The sequence below is a fragment of the Condylura cristata genome, unplaced genomic scaffold (genome assembly GCF_000260355.1).
Source record: "Condylura cristata isolate star-nosed mole 26May11 unplaced genomic scaffold, ConCri1.0 scaffold00022, whole genome shotgun sequence".
In the NCBI taxonomy this organism is placed as follows: Eukaryota; Metazoa; Chordata; class Mammalia; order Eulipotyphla; family Talpidae; genus Condylura; species Condylura cristata.
The window spans coordinates 13,917,385-13,925,961 of NW_004567123.1; the positions used below are offsets into that span (position 1 = coordinate 13,917,385).

Genomic DNA, 8,577 nt, shown 5'->3' on the forward strand with positions numbered 1-8,577 from the left:
ATTGCTGCCTAGTAGCTCTAGAGTTCTGTGTTCTCTGTACAAGCAACCAGTTTAGATTCCAGGATCTCTCAGCCTCACTCCTAAGATAGTCTGATAAGCAGATCATGGTTCACGTGAGTGCTCTAATTAAATCATTTTACAAACAAGCCAAATGGAGCTGTGTAATGGAAACTACTCTTAGAAAATGGCTCTAACAGAGGGGAAATGTGCTTAGCAGATACCTTCCTAATTAGAAGATAATTTTAACATAGATTGGCTCTTGAAACAAAACTATTTTCATTCAGGGCTATCTTATTTATGAGGATTTGAGTTGTAGTTGATGCATACAATTTTAAGGGAATATAGGAGCTGACCTAATGAAAGTGGGAAACCAGAGCATAAAGGATAATCTTGCCCTTTTAATATTGCCCTTTTAAAGATTGTCCCCCAGTAAAAAAAGGCCACTCCAAAAGTGTTGCTTTTTCTGAAACCAATAACCTGTAATAGGGGGAAAGGAAGTCATTTTATGTCTTATAAAACAAAGGATGGGTTTGTGGAACAAAGATTTTTTATTTTTTTAAATGTTATTTATTTATGCATACAAGAACTGGTGTACAGGCCAGAAGTGTGGGGAGGAGGTGAGAGGATTCACCAAAGACAGAGAGGAGAGCAGAACAGGAAGATCAAGTGAAATACACTGCTGAGGGGAGCAGTGGACGGGTCAGGGGAGGTGACCTTTCTGGCCTGGAATCCAACTTGCTCTTCAGAGGCTGCAAACAGCCTTGCATTTTAACTGGTTGCACCACCAGGGAGGGCCCCCATTTTCACTCACCATTGTAAAACTTAATAGTCACTTCTATTGGAGTTGCAGCATTAAAGAATGCATATGAGTTTCAAAATTTTAATTATAGCCAAATTACCCTCCAACATTTTCACAGTCCTTGTCAAGTTGCCAACTCATACTCCCACTGTAGTGAATGAAAATATCCATTTCCCCTACATCTTTGCCAAACTAGATGCATTGAATCTTTTTCTCTTTGTTAGTGGGATGCCAGTTGTGTTAAATTGTATTATGGTGGCTATCAAAGAATTTGAGCTAATTTTCTTTAATTGTTCTTTCGTATTTATCTCTGTGAATTGACTCTAATGGTTTGTAGAAACTCTTTTTATGTTTTGGATATTAATCAATTTTATGTTATATATTGTGAGAGGAATATTTTCCAAAAAAAGTACATTTGAACCTAAAACAAACAAACTTATCTATAAGAAGTCAAGTTAGGAATGTGTAAGGATTTCTTAGGAGACCCTCTGTCCACTGTGAATTCCCCACTGCCCAGGGATTGTCCTATGAAGGCAGAAAGGTTTCTCTCTTCTCATACCTAGCAAGCAACTTTCAGCTTGCAGCTTTGGGAAAGTGAGGTACTATTTGTGTCTTGCTCAGGTGGTCTAGAAGGTGGCAGATGGAATAATGAAAGAATATAAAGGGATGCATTTGGGAAGTAACTATGTTCCCATTCACAGAGTTCGTTCCCAGGAATGCAAGTCTTTCCAAATTGTTCCCAAAAGAAGGATGTGGGAGTTCTTATAATGACAATCTGCAATGGTTTACCAGTTACCAGAGCATGAAATGGTAAAGAGAAAATGTTTTGGTGGGACTTGGAGAGGATCACCCTGGACTAAAAAAAAAAATACCACCAAATTCACTGTTAGAGTCCCCTTTGAACACTGCCAGCTTGAGAGCATAAATCAGCAGTGACAGAGAGCATTCTAGCTAAGCAGGCGTGTTGCCGTGCGTCACTTTATTTCTCCTTTTCCTCTATCCCGTATACCAGATCGATTTTAAAACCAAAATTAGTAAGAGGTTATGAGGTAAGAAGAGATATGGGGCAAAAAGAAGCTAATCACATCCCCTTCCCTAAAGGGTATGGTCTCCACAGAAAGCAACACAGAGCTGGAGCAGAGGAGGAGAAATCTTACTTTAGCATGAAGCTTGAAGTGTTGATTAATATCTTAGACTGAAATGAGAGTGTGTTCTTGACTTAACATGAACATAGCACAAAAAAGCCATGGGATATAGTGAAAGTCCTCCTACTTACATAGTGCGATGGTTGTCCATGATGAGACAACCCATCTATTAATATTTGTTAAAATATGTTAGAGATACTTTTCCTTAGTCTGTCTTTTGAGGTTTTGGTTATATGTGTTTATAGAAATGATTCTCAGCTTTAAGTCATCATATTCATCTGTCACTCAAAGTTCTTTTAACCCTAAGATGATAAATATGATTTACTTTTGAAAGAACTCAAGAGTTCATATTTTGGTTTCCTAAAATTGGTTTTTAGAAACATCTGGAATTCATCTTGTGACTATAGTAGTGTCAACCCTCTCTGAAAAACTGCCCTCAATCAGGAAGAATTGCCTTGCACAAGGTCATTTCCCCTTCCCGGGCACAGCCCACATCCAATATGGGACTATATACATATCAGCTCCCTGACCCACAGCACTAAAGGAACACCCCAGCTTCACAGCTCCCCTTGGGGTCCACTGAGGCCACTAAGACTCAGTAGCAGCCCAGCGTCTTCTGCTCCTTGCTATTTCCTTTCCATCCCTTGCAGGCATTGATCTAGAGAGCAACTCCTCATTCTATTTCTCATCAAAATTCTGTCTCAAAATCTGCTTTAGTCTCCACCCAGACTCTGCCACATTGGGTCCTGTGGGTAGTGCAGTTGCTGCCCCATCTCTGGGGCCTTGCTGGGACTTTCTGCCCTTCAACTCCTTGTCCCCAGCTCAGCTCTTCCAGCAGGACTCTCCAGTCACACTGCAACCTGCTAGAGGCTAAGCTGCCCAAACGCATTCACTAAAACAAGTATGTCACTGGCCTCATCAATGCCTTGGTGGATGTCCAATTTGACAAGAGATTTCCATCCATCTTAAAAGCCCTTGAAGTGCAAAGGGGGCAGACCAGGCTGCTTTTGGAGGTGGCTCAGCATTTGGGTGAAAGTAATGACCATGTGGACCTTCTCCATGGGTGGTTCCAAAGGCTTGGTCAGAGGCCAGAAGTTCCTGGCTTCTGGTGCACAATCAAAATTCCTTTTGGTCTTGAGATCTTGGGAAGAATTATGAATATCATTGTAGAACCTATTGATGAAAGAGGTCCTATGAGAACCAAAAAATTGGCTCCTATGCTGAGGGTTCTCAGTTCATAGAAGTGAGTGTTAAGCAGGAAATTTTTGTTACTGGTGTCAAGGTTATGGACCTGCTGACTCCTTTTGCCAAAGGTGGCAAAATTGGGCCCTTTAGCAAGGTGGTACTGAATCATGACATTAATTAACAATTCCCTCAGAGTGTATAGTGGTTACTCTTCATTTGCTGGTATTGATGAGAGGACCCATGAAGGCAATGATTTATACCATGAAATGACTTAGTGTGGCGCTATCACCTGAAAAGATGCTACCTCCAAAGTAGTGCTAGTGAACCATCAAATGAATGATCTACCTGGTGCTTGTGCCTGGGTAGCTCTCACTGGACCTACAGTGGCTGAATAATTCAGAGGTCCAGAAAGCAAAGATAAGACCTCCCTCGTGGCACCGGGGTTAAAGTCTCAGCTCTATCAAGCTATCACCAGCCATTGCAGCATCAGTCCCAGGCAGGGAGCTGACCCACATGGCACAGCAGACCTCTCCTGTCTCACCCACTGCTCTCCTCACCTCAGCAGTATATTTCAGTGGGTCCACCTGTTTTCCTCCCTAATCTGTCTCTGGTGAATCCTCTTACCCCCTACACCTCTGGCTTAACCCCCATTGTCTGTATGAATAAACAAATAAAAATAATTTTTAAAAGACAGTAACTATATACCACTGTTTATTGATAATATTTCCTGTTTCACCCAGACTAACTCTGAGTTGTTTGCTTTACTGGGCAGAATCCCTTCTGTTGTGGGATTATGAACCTACCCCAGCCACTGAGATGGTTACCAGGCAGGAAAGAATCATCACCACCAAAAAGGTTATCTATGCCCCTGCAGGAAACCCGATGAGCCCAGGTGAGCCCAGGCGAGTCCAGGAGCGCCCAGGTGAGCCCCAGGAGAGCCCAGCTGGGGGGCTCCCATGGTGCTGTCTTGTGCTGTTGCTGAACTGGGCATCCACCTCTGGCATCGTGGATCCCTACAGTGTTGGCAGAGATCACCATAGTGTTGCCCTGATGGTGAAAAAGATCTGATAAAACTACAAATCCCTCCAGGACATATGCTTGTTCTGAGTGAACTCTGAGGAAAACAAGTAGACTCTCTTGTACAAGAAATGGAAAGTCCATTTCTTGTTTCAGCTAGTCCAGGTGGCTGAGATCTTCACAGAAGAAGCTGGTACTTCACAAGGAGACCATTAAGGAACTCCAGAAGATTTTGGCAAGGGATCATAATCACCTCCCAGAGCAGACCTTCTATATGATGGGGCCCACCGAAGAAACTCTGGCAAAGGCCGGACAATTGGCAGAAGAGCATTTGTGAAGGGTTCCTCTTGCACACTAAGCTCTCATCCTCTGTGTGCTGCCTCTCTCTTTGACCCTAAATCAGGACTTTGACTTTCTCTATGGGCCATATGAGAGCCTTGATTGAAGGCAATGTTTTGTCTGAAAAGTATTTAAGGTTTCCAGTGAAATGTACATCCCTCAGGGGGGGAAAAAGTACTGCTTCTGGGGGAAGCTGTCTGCAATGAATTTAAAGGAGTTGACTGAATTCATTTTTCTCCAAATACAAAATTCCTATCTTAGTGTCTGAACAACCTTTTTGATTTAAAATATCACTTTTATCTGATCAGAATCTCCCATTGGACTAGGTCTGCCTTTGCTATATTCAGTCTATCTGCTCTGATTTTTGTTTTCTAAAATTACTGCTACACTGTTTTACTTCGATAGATTTAGCACAAGTTATCAGACAAGTTCCTTCTTTTTTTTTCATCAAAAGCATATTGGCTGTTCTTTGGGCTATTATTTGTTTAACATCTTCCAGATGAAATGTAAATATAGTTCTTCATGTTTATATAAATGCCATATAAAAATTCCAAGTGAATGTTATTTATATTGTTCTGAATTTGAGGGATAGTGAGGAGACTTGAAATATTTATAATACTGGATATTCTCACCTTAGATTTTTCAAAATTATTAAAAATATCCAGGCATTATTTTCCCTTGGGATTTTTAATTACATATTTATACTTACCTCTTGGTACTTTTGTTTCTAGATGTTTTATATTACTTAATACCACTCATGAATATATTGAGATTTGTAGATTAATCTTACACCTGACCTTGATAAATTCTCTTAAGAGTGCTAATAATAATTTGGTTCATACTCTTAAATTTTCTGGGCAGATGACATCATCTGCAATGATGCCAGTTTTGTCCATCCCTTCACAATTAATTATTTAATTTTCTGATCCATTACAATAACTGTGATCACCAACACAAATAACATGGTAACAGCTTCCCTTGACTTGCTTAAAATTAAAAGACTCTAATAAGAATCCGTCCTTATTCGTCAATAAGATTTCTTGCTGAAAGCTTCTGGTAGACACCAAATATCTTTTTGCTTATTTGTTAAAGACTTATTTATTTATACATACAGAACTGGGGTACAGGCTAGAGGTATAGGGGCGGTGAGAGGATTCACCAGAGATAGAGTGGGGAGGAGAGCAGGCAGATGGATGAAGTACTCTGCTGAGGGGAGCAGCTGGCGGTCAGGACAGGTCTGCTGTGCCACGTGGGTCACCTCTGAGCCCGAGGATCTAATTTTCACTGAAGCGGCTGCGGCCAGCTTGCAGAGCTTTGTCCTAACCAGCTGGCCACCGGGGAGGGCCAGACACCAAATATCTTACAGCTCAGTCTGAAGTACAGTGGCAGAATAACAGCAAAGAGAGGTGAACTGATATTCAGAGAGAGGGTGATGGGTTTAATTATCCTTAACAGATAGATGGTTGTTAGCAAACAAGAACAGAATAATGGCAGTCTTTACTAACTAGCTCATTGGCTAACTAGCTCACTGAAGAAATAAAATAAGTAGAGTTTCATTAAAGAGGTTTACTCGGAGTGGAGGAAAGATAAATTCCTCATAGTTGAGGAACTGAATGACTTGCTCACAGGGTTGATGAAATTAGACTTGGCACAACCTGGTAAAATTCGTGAACTTCAAGAATAAGTAGGAATTTATATCAGAGTTGTTAAGAAACTAGGAAATTATTACTTGAGGAAAAAGAAAAACACTCATATTGGCACAGTAGCTCCAGGCCAGTAAAAATAAGATCATAAATTTCATACTATTAATCTAAATAGGAAGAATTTGAAGTTGAAAACTTTAATATAATAAAGGAACATATGTAAGATAAATGGCACCATTACTGAGAAAGTTTACAAATATAAACCAGTGAATATTACTGTTTAATATGCAAAACAAAGATAATTATAAAGATAAGAGGGATTTAATTAAAAAATAGAACTATGGTGAGATATTAATATGCCTTTAGAATCAGTAAGAATTTATGTGGCAAATGTAAAGCACAATTAGCAATTGATTTTATGGTATAGCAAATTCTTCAATAGAGAAAACATGCAATTTTATACTATGAATGAGGCATTTGTACAAGTTAATAATGATTGAACATCTGAACTGAAAAAATAAAATTTATAAGCCAAATCTTCTGGTCATAATCTATAGCTTAATATACCACAAAACTAAAGAGCTGAAATTATTTAACCATAATACCAAATGGCCTTTGAGCTAAATTCAGAAAACAAAGTTAACATGAATGTACGTGGATAGGACTAGAAAGAAAAACACCTCACATCAGTTAAGCCACAGTTGAAGTGGAGTCAGAGGAAAATATATAAACTGATGTGTCTTCATTACCAATAGAGAAAAAGAACAAAGAAAAAATCAGTACCTCAGAATCCTTCCTACATGCTTGAAAATGTTCTGTGTTCTTTATCTAACATTAAGCTATTTGACAAAAATTTTGTGAGGTAGATACCCTCATCCCTGTTATTTAGAATGAAGGGACTGGCACACAGAGGTTAAAATGTGGATGAGTATAAGATAGTGAGTAAGTGATGGCACCAGGCTTCAAAGCTAAAAAGTGTGGTTCCAGTATTCCCATAGCCACTATGCTAAGGCTCATCCAAAGTGGTTAGAAGACACAAAAATAAATGAAAAAAGGGTCGAAAGTGATATAAAGTGAATTTTAAAAATGGAAAAGACTTTAAAATGTAGCAGAATGGATAAATTTGACCAGTGGGTAAAGGAGAAAGTAAAAAAATTCACATTAGTGGCAAGATTGACAAACTGAAGGACATCAATACCATCAAACATACAGCAGTCAGAATGATTAGATTTTGAAGTGGATTTGGAGCCATAACTACACTATATTAAAGTGACAAAAGCAAAATGAATACATTTGGACCAGATGGAAACAATGCTAAATACTCTAATGTGTGCACTTACATATAACTAGGTCAAATGAATGTGTGTATTTACTAGGTCATATTTTGGTTGGGTCTTCTGAGTAGCTGAGGTGGAGATGGACTTAAGACTAAGGACTGAAGGGTTTGAGGTAATAGCAACTGTGAAAGATAAAACAGGGAAGACATAGTATAGGTTAGAGCAAGCCACAGTCATGCTTTATCTCTGCCAAATCTTGGCCAATCTAGTAGGAAGCTCTAGAGCAAAGTCTATCCATTGAATGACTCCCATGTTAGGCACAAATAGCCACTGGTTGTAATCTGCCCCAAAGAAAACACAGCATCAACTAAAAAATGAGGTGGAGAGTGAAGAACCTGAAATCAGTAAATACATTCCTTGCAGAGAATTGGTACTTCTTATTTGAAGAAATAGCCAGGTCTCTCACCTCCATGGTTACATATATATCAGTGTTTGCTAGAGAGTAAAAATGTGCAATTGGAGGGAGAGGGGTGCTTTTTTTAAAAAAAGATTTTTTTTCTAAAGTTTTATTTATTTATTTAGGCCAGAGGTGTGAGGAGTGAGAGACAGAGTGGCGAGCAGAATAGGCAGATCGACAAAGTACACTGCTGAGGGGAGCAGTGGGTGGGTCAGGAGAGGTCTACCACGCCATGTGGATTAGCTCCCTGGCTGGGACTTGAACTCGTGCAACTCGTGCTGCAGTGGCTTTGGAGAGCCTCATAATGAGGTGTTTAACCCACTGCGCCACCAAGGAGAGCCCAAGATTTATTTATTTATGCATACAAGAACTGGGATACAGGCCAAAGGTGCAGGGAGTGAGAGGATTCGCCAGAGGCAGAGTAGGGAGCAGAACAGGCGGATGGACTGAAATGTACTGCTGAGGGGAGCAGCATGAGGCAAGAGAGATCTGCCACGCCATGTGGGTCATCACCCTGGCCAGAGAGAGAACTCGTGCTGCAATGGCTGTGGACAGCTTCAAAGTGCTGAGACAGCCCTATGGCCCAAAAGGTGCTTTATTGTAACCACTTTTATTGATAACTCCCTTGCTTTATTGATAACCACCTATCCATAAATAAAAATGAGTTTCACTTGTTTGTCACCTTCATAAAAAGGAAATTACACTATAGGTATCC

General features: G+C 40.0%; 1 pseudogene; it reads left to right on the forward strand.

The window, feature by feature from the left end:
• The window catches only part of LOC101636771, a 31,150-nt pseudogene extending 26,953 nt beyond the window's left edge, over positions 1-4,197 (forward strand).
• The last annotated feature ends 4,380 nt before the right edge of the window (positions 4,198-8,577 follow it).